This window comes from Anas acuta, chromosome 2, assembly GCF_963932015.1.
Source record: "Anas acuta chromosome 2, bAnaAcu1.1, whole genome shotgun sequence".
Lineage (NCBI taxonomy): Eukaryota > Metazoa > Chordata > Aves > Anseriformes > Anatidae > Anas > Anas acuta.
In genome coordinates, this window is record NC_088980.1 from 17025497 (window position 1) to 17038786 (window position 13290).

Genomic DNA, 13290 nt, shown 5'->3' on the forward strand with positions numbered 1-13290 from the left:
GAATTTAAGTAATGTAAGTTACTAATAAAAGCACTGTCTTATCTGTTTCTTGGAGTACAGCTACAGCGTATGCTCATCCGACAGATAAAAACGACGGGGCTGGCATTTAGTTCAACAGATATACTAGCAAGGAATAAGAACAGCTTTGGTTCCTTCCAGTCCTTTAACCATTGCAGAAAAGTAACTCGGTCATTTAATGCACTCTCACTACTTGTGCTGTGTTTGTCCATGTGGGACCTATTCTATTTGCTGTAGGACCTATTCTATTTTCTGTAGCCAAAAAAGCACAGAAATGCATTGATAAATACAAGTCCCTACAATTCATTACACTTTTATCATTTCTAGGTTGGAACTTTATATTCTTGTTACTGTGGCTATGCTAAAGTAACCCTTTGCAAGCTTAATCTGGTGTAACATTCAGCATTTAACTTGTTCAGCTATAGGCTTCTGGAGAGCATACTTGAAAATCCCTACTATTGATAAATTCACAAAAATCTTTTAATTGGCCCATCTGTGGATCACCATCTTTACCAAAGGCTTTAAGGCTCTTCTCTCCTGATAATATATTTCTCAAAGTCCCTCTCCTCTTTAGATTCTTCCTATAGACATGTTTGGATTTTAGTATTGGACGTGATTCAGTGTTAAAACATACCTACACTTGCATGAAACCATTTTGAATGAAGTGTGAGAATAGCAAATAGGAAAATATATTTTTCATGTTCCTCCATTTTAGAACTGAGTATATTTTCTTCAAGATGTCAACAGGCAAAATTGCTTAATGGCTTAGAACTAGAATTAGGAAGGGGAGCGCTGTTGATCATATTGTGAATACCTGGTAGGAAGTATTTGTAATACGAAATTCTATCGTATGAAAAGCTTTGTTTTGAAAATTCACATGTATGCTTGTAGTCATGCACACCCCTGTCTTCCAATAGCTCTTCAAATTAGAAATAAATTAAACAAAGTACTTGAAAATAAAAATAATTTTCTGTCAATTTTTAGCTACGTAAAGCAAGAAATCCCTAGTGTCAGATAAAGCTGAAAAGAGATGCCTCTGTGCCATACCACAGACAGTGGTTGAAATGCTTTATTGATGGAGTGCTACTTTAGCTTGCACATGGAATTCATTTTAATTCAAGTATAAATACTGCATTTCTGGCTAGACTTAGGAGATTTTTTGGCATTCTTGTTGTTCATGTAGGCAAGTGTTCATGACACATGCAACATAAGAGAAAATAAATTTATGACTATGTTATTTAAGTATCTACAAGCATATTTATATAGAAACACATTTTGGAGGACTCGTGTGTTTTCAAACGTTGAATACATTGTTTGCACATCTTAAAAAAATCAAATAAAATGCCTTAAATAATAGATGTTGGATATACCAAGTTAGAAAATACAGTAATTCATAGGTGCAACAGTTTTTGAATGTCTGCTAAAGTAAACAGGATTCACAGTTCAGCAAGACTCTATAACAGATCAATTTGCAAACGCTAAACTTCCATAAAGCCTGAAAGATATGTAGGTTTTATACCACTCTTGGATCGCTGTCTTAAAGAGACAGTTGCTTCCTGTGTAAAGCAAACTTGCTGGGTCCTGTGATCTGTACCGGCAGATGGTACAGGTTTTGACATGGACAAAAATCCAATGCAGGGGAAATTCCCTTCTGACTTTTTGCCCTTCCCCGTTTCCCCTCCTTTTTGGGAAGGAGCAGCCATGCTGGAATTGCTCCACTGGGAAGCAGCTGCTTCTGTGGTCTGGCTCCTTGTCTTACCTTCAGGCTTCCCAGGGCTGTGAAACAGAAGATAGAACATGTGTGCTCCTGTGTGTCTCCCCATCGGCTTAAGAGTGGGCAGCAAGGAGAGACCAGTGAGCTTGGTGATGGCGTTGCGTTAGGCATCGTTTGGGGCTAGAGCAGATAAAATTGTGATGAGGCACTCTGTTGATGTTTATCCTGAGGGAATCTCACTGTTACAGTCTGGTTCAGATTTTACATTATTTATTGAAATAGTCTTTCTGAAGTGTGAGATTTCTGGGGAAAGGACTACATTTTACATGTGGAAATTTTTAATAATAGGTGAAGAGGCCATATTTTACAGTGGTCTTTTTGCTAGAAATGGGGATCACTGGGTAGCAGAGCAGAATCTTTGCAGCAGAGCTGGGGTTGTTCTCCACTGAGGAAAAAAGAGAGAAAAGTGGTGAGAACTGGGCACCATGCTTTGCACTGCCTGCTGTCGAGCACTGATACTGCCAGTTTTAAGATAAAATTGAGATGTTGAGAGGTGAACTGGGGCTAGTGACTGTGCCAGGAATAACTCTAATCTCAGAATAAGTCTTTAATCCTTTAAGCCCTCGTGTCGCTCACTTTTGGTTCCCTGTAAGGGTGTGATTAACATGTACTCTTATGCCAGGGTGAGCTCCAGACAGAGGTCTACAGGACCATACAGAATTCTTCCTTCAATTTCTTACTTGGAAAGTCACTCTATTTTTGTCTCTGTTTCAGGGGTACACTAGTGAAACCAGACAAGTTTCACGCTTCCTGTAAAACACCCGCTGATTTTGTTTCTGTTTTAAATGATTCCAGTCTGAGCAAATCCTTTCCTAGAGCAGCATTGTCCCTTTTCTACTTCAGAATCGTAGGTGAACAAACCTGATGCCTCTCCCTAGCTGTTTGCGTCTTGTGCCATGTCCGGGAGCTGGAGAAAGGCTGTGGTGTGCAGAGGAGCTAGGGAGAAGGAACCTCACATATGGCTTTGAACACCAGCTCCCAGGTGCAGATGTGCCCAGGTGCTGCGTGGAAGTGGGCGGTGGGAAGGTCCCCCCAAAAGTCCTCAATTTATTTTAGGCAACTTGCTCAGGGAAATGAAAGTCAAAGAGATCAGAGCCATGGGTCTAGTTCTTTTAGTGTGTTTAGTGTGTGTGTTGCAGTGAGAATTGGTTGGGCAAGAGCTACAGCCCATCGTCTCCTTCGCAGTGTCAGCAGAGCAGAGGCAGAAAGCTGTTCTGTGGCTGCTGTACCACAGACAGAATTTATTTCCCTTTCTCAGGGAGCTCAAATTTATCAGTCAGGGAAATGCAGCTGTGTGTTGGCTTGCAGGAAGGCACAGTGGTTCTCTGGCTGAGCTTTTTTTTTTTTTAGTATATGGAGGGCACTAGCGTTCTTGGGGAAGAAATGTACAGGTTAGGAATGCAGAAAGTCAAATAGACGGTGAAAATATGGAGGGAGGCTCTGCCAGGAGCTAAGATGAAGGATTTGGAATGAGGTGTTCACGTAGATATTGTTGATAAACAGTGTGGGAGGGTTTTCTTCCCCAGAAAAAGACAGAAAGGCATCTGGAGCTTGAAATTTAGGGGGCTGAGGCAAACCAGAGTGCAGGAAATCCATGTCTGCATGAAAGATAGAAGTGCGGACAACTAAAGTCGAAACTATTACAGGAACAGGGAGCCTATTTCATGACATTTGAAGACCACAGTCTTAAGTGGCAGAATTGTATATGTGAGGGAATTCTTTTGCAATCTTTACGTGTGGTTTGCACTGTGGCATTTCGCTGCTCAGAGGGGAAGGAGGAGCAGCAGCAGTGATTCACGTACTTCCCTACTGTGCATTAGTATAAAGTCAATCACAATTTGACTCTAAGCTGAGCCTTGTCATATCCAAGGTCTAACATTTAGCTATCTGAAACTTCCTCATAAAATTTTGTGACAGAAAACATCCAGTCTTTCAAAAAGCAATCTTAGCCCTCCTGCAGTTCAGCAGGTGGTGTATACAGCAACTCTTTTATATGAACCAATTATAAATTTATGGCACTGGGGAAGACATTGATGTGACTAATATATTTTTTTTTCAAAACTTGTGTGAAATAGAGGATAGACACGGTATTTTTTTAACTGTATAATGGAAAAGTATAGCTTTCTTAAGTTACAGTGGTGTTGGACATGTTCCATATTATTAAGATTACATTAGTTCTCATTATAAAATTTTAAATCAACTTCATAAACTATGCATGGATTAAGAAATCAATTTTGGGAGTAGTAGAATAGTGATTCTGTTTTATTTTCAAACACTGAACCTCAAAATAGACCTGAACATTTTAGCCTAAGGAACAAAATGTGTCTTCCAATACTAATTCATTTAAAGTGAAACTAATTAAAAGTTATTTGAAGTTGTATAAGACAAGAAAAAAATGGTATTAGTGTTACAGTGTACCCACTAAAGTATTAATTTCTTGCTTTACTTATTTTACATGTTGTAATAGTGCTTTAAAGCTTTCTAGTATTAGAAAAAGTCTAAAATCTGATGTTTTTTGATACCCCTGAATTATTTGCCTGGAGAGCAAGTATGATTTTTGATGAACTAACTGCCTTTCTTAATTTGGCTTCCATTTTATCAGGAAGATTTACTGATGGGTAGAACTTACAACCCTGGCTGAATACTTGGACAGTTAACATAAAAGTTATGAATTTGGCTAGATATGTAATCAACTTAGAAATTATTTTGTGTGCAATATTATCAAAGGAATTTATCAGTAATCTTGAAATCAGGTCCTAGATGTGCAATAGAATCAAATATTAGAACCTAATAGCAGTAGTAAAAATATCTGTGTAGGAAATATATTTCATATTGTATTATTTTTTCCATAACCTGTGGTTAAGAGTTAACTGTTTTTCCTTTATAATAATATATTAGCAAGGCTTACATGAAACTATATTTTAGCTACTAAATAGTACATAAGTGTATATGAGGATATAGAAAATATTTTCATATATAAAATAAGTTTACCAGTGTAATGCATTTTTTCAGGACTGACCAAATTTGTGGATATTTTAGACTATCTTATTGGTAGAGAATCTAACAATAAACCTTTTATCTTCCCTTAAGAAAGTATATGTTGGGAGAATATGAAGGAGGTTATTCAACTGAACCAAAGGATCAAGATGAAAAAAAATAATTTTGCTGTAGTTTGGCAAAGGGGTAGACTGATATTCTTCAGAAAATACCAAATATATGAGCCATAATCATGTGCCACCTGCTAGTGTTTCTAGGCACATATTTGGCTAACCTGTCAGCCTTGGTAGGTAATCTTTTTATATCCCTCTCTTCTCAACTGTTCGTGAACATCTCTTGTTCCCATTTTCTGGTATTAGCCAAGATTTTCTTTTAAATTTCTGAAAAGAACATGCTTGCTGAAAAAAGAATGGGATAAAAACATGGAAAAATTGCATTTTATAGTTAAGATACGTATTTTTTAACAATCTAGCCAGTGCTGATCTTGAAAAAGAAATCTTTTTTTATGATAAATTTACTGGGTAGGAAATATTGGCAAATGGAGAACTCTCAAATTATTATTATAATTGGCAACTCTGAAGAACTTGCATAGCTCTCTCCTCAAAATACTGTACAAACAATCATTCTTCATCATGAGACATATAAAATACATAACTGCCAGTTGATTTTTAACCGTAAATACCGATTCTGAGGAATTTCTGTGTAGTGGAGGTTAATTAATGTTCTAAGGATCACCCATTCCTAAGTGTTTTGTAGCTGATGAGATGAAAGGCAAGATAGACATAACGAAAATAAGCAGGAGGAAAAAAAAAAAAAAAGATTTCAATGGAAAACAAGAAAGGAGAGATGATCCATCAAAAATTCAGGGCAAAGGTAAAGAATGTAAAATAACTGAAGTATGATTCTCCCCTTTCTGTGGAATTGTATTCTATTGTAAAAGCAGGTATGTTATATAAATTAATGTGCTACTGCTTTAACACCATAAGTACTATACCTGTAACATAATTGTAAATCACCACATCTGTCTCAGTCTGACTTAAGATTTTATAATTGTGAAATAGATAATCAAGTTGTTGTCTTTCCTAAAGAACATGATTGTGTCTGAAGGCTACCAAGAGTTTTAAGAACAACATTTCACATTGGTCTTAAATGTTCCACATTGCATCTCAGCTCAATTTAATCACAGTTTTCTATATACAGTTATTACAGAAGCATGCCTGTGCTTCTGCCATGTCCTCATCTATATTTATTTTTCCTATGCTGTTACTGACTTCAGTTTTTAATATATTTAAAAAAAAAGATTACTTCTCCAAAGAACATTTTTTTTTTAATTTTCACAGACTATTGCTATCATTTTGTTTTTCTTTTTTTAACTGGTTTTGAATCATACTGTCTTTTCTGTTTGCTCAGTGCTTATGAAACTTAAACAGCTTTGCTAGCTCTCAGTTGTCTATAAAGGCGCAGGTCTTTCTTAATTCAACCTCATTAAATTTTCTTCAAGGGTTCACTGTAATAACATTAAGGCTTTTATTCTCTTTGTTAGCCAAGTGCTATGCAACCTCAGATTTGCTCACACTGTCTGACACTATCACACACGACCTAGACTAGTGTATGTGTATTAGGTGCAGCATAGGTCATGTCTCCAAGTATGCAAGCAGGATTTATAACTAGCAATGTTAAATTAAAAAACAAGACTGTTGTTTGTGTAGGCTGTGGCTTCTTTTAATTTAATACCAGACCTTTTTGTCTTTCCAATTCAACCCTGCTAATTTGTGTATATTCTTTTAAAAAATATAAGTGACCAAACGTAGGGAGAGGTCTATATCTTTGTTTTAATATCAAGTCAGTACATAGATTAGATTCATCTCATCTATCTCTAAATATAAACAGAGTAGGCATTTGTAGCTGAGCTGGTCATTCAACACTACCTTTATGATCCATGGAAAAAATTAGGCATTTTAAGGATGTGATTCATCTGATATTTTAAATATCTAATTCAGAGTGAGATGGATCATGTTTTCAGCTTCACTGTTGACCTGATGTGAGTTAACAGGAATGTAGGATGGCTATAGATGACTCGATGTTAATTGTCAGGAATGTGGGATGTTTGTAGATTAGTGAGCTTAGTCAGATGACTTCCATCCCAACACTCTTTCGTGCATTTGAAGTCTTCAATAAGTGTAATAGGAAATAGTCTTTTGAATGTTTACTCTTATTACAAATTCTTTAGGTATTTGGCAATTTGGGGTTGTATGTTTTTTGGCCTTTTTGCTTCAGAGTACTTTTCCAAAGCTCAGCTTTTTTGTTAACAGAAACAAATTGGCAGTTCTTAAATAGGGAAAATCAACTGACAAGCACCTGCTAGATAGCCATGGCCATAGCTTTGGCCTCACCAGTTTGGTGACTGTGCTTGAGCTTTGTTTACACGGACAGTATGTATGTGATCAGCATCTTACAGGTTTGTCCTGCTACTGGTTCTTCCGAAGAGTTTGAGTAGATCAGACCTAATGGCTTTGCACAGCTTTTTACTTTCTCATCAGCAAATGCTGCACTGTCTTTGGAGGTCTTCCAGGAGTGGAATGCAAAGTATCCTGTCATTTTCAGGATGGTTCTTTTGATAGAGTGTTGGTGAGCAGAGGGAGAAACTATCAGGATTCTGGAGAAAAGCAAGAGTAAATAAACATCTGGAATGAATTTGCAAGAATTAGCTGTCCAAATAAAGCAATGTGGTGATTTTATGACACCTTCCTGAGACTGATGTTGAGTGAGCAATAGGAAAGTAAAAAAATCCCATAATTTCTACTCAGATGCATTCTGCCTTCTGATCACTAAAATATGTCTTTTCTTTGAGGAATTTTATGAATTTAAGTTATTGGCATACTGTTCTATGAGAGAAAGCACATTTAATCCTTTTACCCAAGAATCACTTTTAAGTTTATGTCTTGGCATTCTGATTTACCTTAGTCTATATTAGCCCAACTGGCTGTTCTCACTTAGCCATACTGGCACATAATACCTCTGAGAGCCTATTTGTTTTTCTTGCAAGCCAAACCTAGCCATATTTAGCAGTTCTGAAATCATTTTTTTTCCTGAAATCTTTTATTCAATTAGTATCTTTTGGCTTACTCAGACTATTTGGTACCCTTAGCACTGTTCTTTCCTCTGTTTATCAGCTTCTTTTCAGTGTTTCCGAGTCTTCTTTCCATTTCTCTTCACTCCAAAGCAGCACAGATACATGCAAACAAGGTCTGCAAGGGGGACATTGTGTAGAAAGCATAAAGGGTGTTCTTACAAGATGGGAAAGAAGCACAGCTAAGGATAGCAGACCAAAGTGTTCGCTGTTCATGTCAAAGAGATGCTGCGAAGGCCATTGAAGCATTACGCCTGGGTAAGTTTATATCAAGAGCTTGGGAATCATGAGCATTGCTTATGGCTCCAGCCAGAGACTGAAGGTAGAAAGGGAGGAAAGAAGGTGGGTAAAGACCAATGACGGGGGAAGCCTGTACAAATAAATAAATAAATAAATGTTTGCATGTAACTGTGCTCAAATATGTAAATTTAAGGGAATAGCCTGCTTGGAAGAGGACAGTATAGTACTGTAGCAGTTTTAGGTTGGATAAAGTTATTCCTTAATGCTATGACCTTACTCCCTTAAACTTGGTAAAAGGACTCCTTGCTGGCCTTGTAGTTGTCAAGCCTGCAGGAAGCCTTGTTCAGAATATAGAGTACCCAGAAGAGTACCCAGATACTAGTTTACATTTAAACAACTCATGATGAAGTGTCTGAATGCAACTGTGTCATCAGCCTGTGTATTATTTGTGTAGGCACTATTGACTTATGGCAGTATAGGGTATTGAGGCTTACCAGCAATGCAGATATCCTACCAGCACTGATATCCTCTAGGTCTAAAGAGAACACAAATGCTGCAGACTTCTGTGTGGTGCACACTCATTGTATCCAATATTGATGTCCCAGATGGTTCTCCAAGTTTGATTACAAAGAGAGCAGTCTTTTTGTATACATAGTTACCCCCCCTTTAGAGTAGGCAGGAAGATGGAATATGAATATATTCTTTAATTTCACAATTGAAGATGTTTTGTCAAGTTGTGAATGGTATTATTCATGTTTCTGATGCTCATCAGGCAGGTCAAGTATGTGTTTGATGACATTGCATGTAGGTGGTGCCTGTAACTTCCCAAAACCAAGAGCCTTTCATTGAGAATTCTGAGGTAAATCCCTTGTTCAGGGACTGCATCCATGTTGGTGACAGTGACAGCTGAAGGCAGTGCACTGCTGAAGGGATGAGATGGTACCAAGACCAAGGAAGGTGACTTCTCTTACAGAGAACTGAGGAAGGTCATGGTTTGTGCATGAAGTCAAGCAATGTGCATATGCTGGAAGGACCTACCGAGAGGAAGTCTTCAACGGTTGTTGAGGCTGAGGTCTTTCATGTTGGTGTGTCATTGGGAGCTTATGGTTTGAGTTGGAGATGTTCTAAGATTTACTCCACAGATACAGTTACCTCAAGCTGCTTTGCCAGATAAAATGAAGTCTGAACTCTGGTATGGGTACCAAAGGTACTACAGGCAGCCTGTGGTAACTAAAACGTAAGCCAGAGCTAAAACTCAAAATGACTGAGTGCTTACACGTTCTCTTGAATAGTTACATTTTGCAGTAGCAGTAGTTTAGATTAAATCTCAAATTAACATCTGTTGCAGTAATCTGATCTAGAAATCACAGTGGGATTGTGGGTTTATTGCCCACGTTATTTTTTTCCCCTCCAAATTTATCTAGGTTTGAAAAGACTGGTCCATTGTCTCTACAAGATTATCCAGATGCAACTGGGGAACAAATACACTGCTAAAATGAAAACTTCAGAAATGAGAAGAAGATAACCTTGCATTGTTAAGTTATTATATATTACCTTGGCCAGGTTTCCTGAGCTTTTGGGTCAGCATTTCACTTCTCTCCAACTGTCAGGATTGAGAAGTTACTGGGAAAAGCATTCTACTGTTCCTAGTCCAATGAAGTAAAAGTTCATATGTTTGCATGTGAACTGCATTGACTCTTAATCTACTCTATAATTGAATCCAATTGCTATGCATCAGAAAAGGAAAGCTAACAGAATGGATACATGTCTAGAGAGAGTTTTCAAGAGGGAATCAAGTTCTGGTTCAGTCAAAATAATAATAATAATAAACTTTTCCTTTTGTTTGAGAAGTCATTTCTTTTCACTGTCATAAAATATCGTGGCAAGTTTAACTCAGAGTCTGGGTCCTAACAAATATGTCACTTCTGCCACTGTGACATAAAAGCAGGGTAAAGGAATTAATCTGCAACTAAAACCATGCGACTTCTGTGCACTAAAACTTGTAGTCCAATATAAACGTTTTGGATTTTGTGATTTTGTGCTGCCTGTGATTTTCCACTGGCTTTAGTTATACTAATCTGTATGGTTTACACGCTGCCAGGCTGTAGCCCAAGAACTCCAGAAGATTCAGGAAATGGGGCAGGGAATTATTCCATAACTCAGTTATACTTGTCCATAACTCATCTCTAACAAGTTGCAGCTTGTATGTTTTATAAACTAAAATGAAAAATTGGAACTAGTATTTAAACCAAAACAATACTCAGAGTGTTTAGAGGTTCACTAACAGAGAAAAATTGCCTTGCTGAAGCGTACTGAGCATATCACACTGCAATACTCAGTCTTCCATTAAGCGTTATCGAAATGTATATAAGTTTTTGAGCTGTAAATTATAGAATGATCTGAGATTTGAGAGTCCAATTCAATACAAAATCACTGTCTTAAAGGTGTAAATGAAGAATTCTGTTTTATAGTTTACCACTTAAATTTTGACTTTATTGTTTTATGAAAGTGGCAGTTTGGGCTAGGATTCCACTTCAACAATTTTCTTGTTCTATGATTATTTTCATCCCATTAATGGATTTTAATTAAGTGATTTCTGATATCACAATAACAGTCCCAATAATTTGTTCTACTTTCTTTCAGATAACATAAAATTATTGGTTGTTTGGTATTTTCTAAAACTATATTGACTTACTACGTTCAGTTTTATTTTTTTCAAGTATATTGTAGTAAGCATTTAGATTATATATACTTAAAATCAAAACGAGAGTATTGTTTTACATAGGAATGACAAAACCACCCACCAACGGCAATTTTCATTCCTGTTTTTCAGTCATAGGAATATTATCACAGGCATGCACATTAAGGTATCCATCCAGTACTTTCCTGATAAAGTAAACTTTTTTATTTTACAGTGAACTTTTACTGTGGCAAACTAAATTTCAGCCATAGGTCTAAAGAGAACAAAAAAACCCCTGGCATTGCCCTTGCAGTTTAAAACAGTATTTCCTTTTCTGGAAAAAAGAAATATATTAGGTTATATGTTATTACATATTATGTTATATTCAGTCATATTCACTATTAATCCACATACTAAATGAATAGATTAATTAAAAACCCACCTCCAAATAGGTACCATATTTATAGAGATGTTTGTGAGCCAAAAGTTGTGTAATTTTCATTTTATTTAATCTTGCTTTCTTTGAGGAAACTGAAATGCACTGCAACTTCATTGTAATATTTTTATTTTTCCATGCGTGTACATACATTTTCCTATGAATTGGACAATGCAGTTGGAATCAGTTTCTTTATAGTCTTGTTAGTACTTTTATTACTTGTACTCCAATAATGCCTTTAGAATTCAGTTGAAAGCAGGGAACAGAGATGCAGGGAGAAGGAACCTGGCCAGCAGTAGACAGGAATTCTGTCAAAGGACTCAGAAAGCTCACTGGCATCCTGAATCTAGGCATGGTGCGGTGCCTTTCTTGTAAAACCAGCTTTTCCTTAGTCTCAGCTGTGACAATTCTAAATTCTGATACAGGTCCTTACTGTAGGGAGATGTATATAAAATGCTATCATATCTGTCAAAGTGGCACAGTTATGCCACAGATGATGTTGGAAGGTTCAAACAAAAGGAAGAGGACAATGCGTGCCATAATGTGGACTGAACCAGATGACAATAATTGGGTTTGGTGTTCCATAGGTCTCCTGCACAGCTCCTCTACTGTCTCAGCTGTCTGAAAAGCTAATGTTTCCGCCTGCTGGCAGAACATCTGCAAAAACTTTAATGATATTTAGCCTTTCCAGAGATGACTCCAGAGGAAATTTTATATCTTTCTTCTTTAGCCTTACTAAAATGAGATCATGGTTTCAAAATTTTAAGTTTTATATTGACTGAGAAGGGTTTTACTTAGGATGGGATATGTGATATTGAAATCTTAAGCCTGCATATTTTGTTATCTGTTATCTGTATCTATTATCTCATTATTATGGATATTTTTTAAGAAAAAAAAGAGAAGGAAATCAGACATTTTATATTTACAAAATTTCATGTTAATAAATATTCATTAAAAAATAAATAATAGAAAACAGGCCTAGGAAGATACTAACTCATTTTGCTTACTCACAAAACAGGATTAATTCCTTGTTTGTCAATTTTTACGTGTCTTTTTGACAAGTATTTCTGTAACTATTCTTTCATGCAATGGAGATTTCATAACTTTTGGAAGCAATATATTCCAAAATTCAGATCTTCTTACAATTTAAAAGATTTTTTTAGTTCCTAGCATAAATCGGGCCTGATACCATTTAACCCCCCTGCCTCTTGTCTTATCCACAATGGACTTGAAGAACAGATGATTGTATTTGTAGCTGTTCTCTGTGTGTCTTTCTGCCACTGCTGTTGTTGAGGAGCCACCAGAACTTGAGGTCTTTGAGCGGTGTTCTGTAGACAAGCTGTATTTGAATGTGCTCCCACCAGAAGGTGTCAGGAGGTAACTGGATACTTCAAAAGCAGTGCCCAATATTCTCTGGGATCCTAAGGAACACATTCCAAAGGCATGAGGGTTTTGAAATGGAGAAAGATAGGATGCTAAATGAGCTAGTGAAAAGGGGACCTGGATGCAAGCAAAAGTTTATGCATCTTGCATAAGCTTGCATCTTGTGCACTCAGCATGGAATAACTGATGCATAGTCATATCTGGGGAAACATCACCAATATTATTTCTTTTATAGAACTGACTAAACCAAACACTGGTTAACTTTTTTTTTTTTTTTTTTAAGAGTTATGGACATGAATATGAAGTCTCTCCTGAAAATCAAAAATGACAAAGAATGTGGAATAACAGGACAGGCTCTCAAAGACAGATCTGAATTGCTTGGCAGGGTGTTTCCATTCACATTCCATGTGTTTCATGATGCCCCGGTGTGAAGTTAAGTTGGTGGGCGCACAGAATTCAGAACATGCCTGTACGGTGAGGGGCTGTCTTCAGGAAACATTTACTCTAGAAATTTCTCAAAAGTTAACATGAAAGCAACTAAGAGTTGCTCAGTACTTCTAGGGCAAAGACAGCAAGTGCCCTGTTTCAATAATGGGAGCAGTGAGTAGGCTTAGGGAAGAAAGGTTACCTTG

General features: G+C 36.9%; 1 protein-coding gene across 1 annotated transcript in view; it reads left to right on the forward strand.

The window, feature by feature from the left end:
* ODAD2 (outer dynein arm docking complex subunit 2) overlaps window positions 1-13290 on the forward strand; it is a 90582-nt gene that overhangs the window by 15306 nt on the left and 61986 nt on the right. The window lies entirely within an intron of this gene.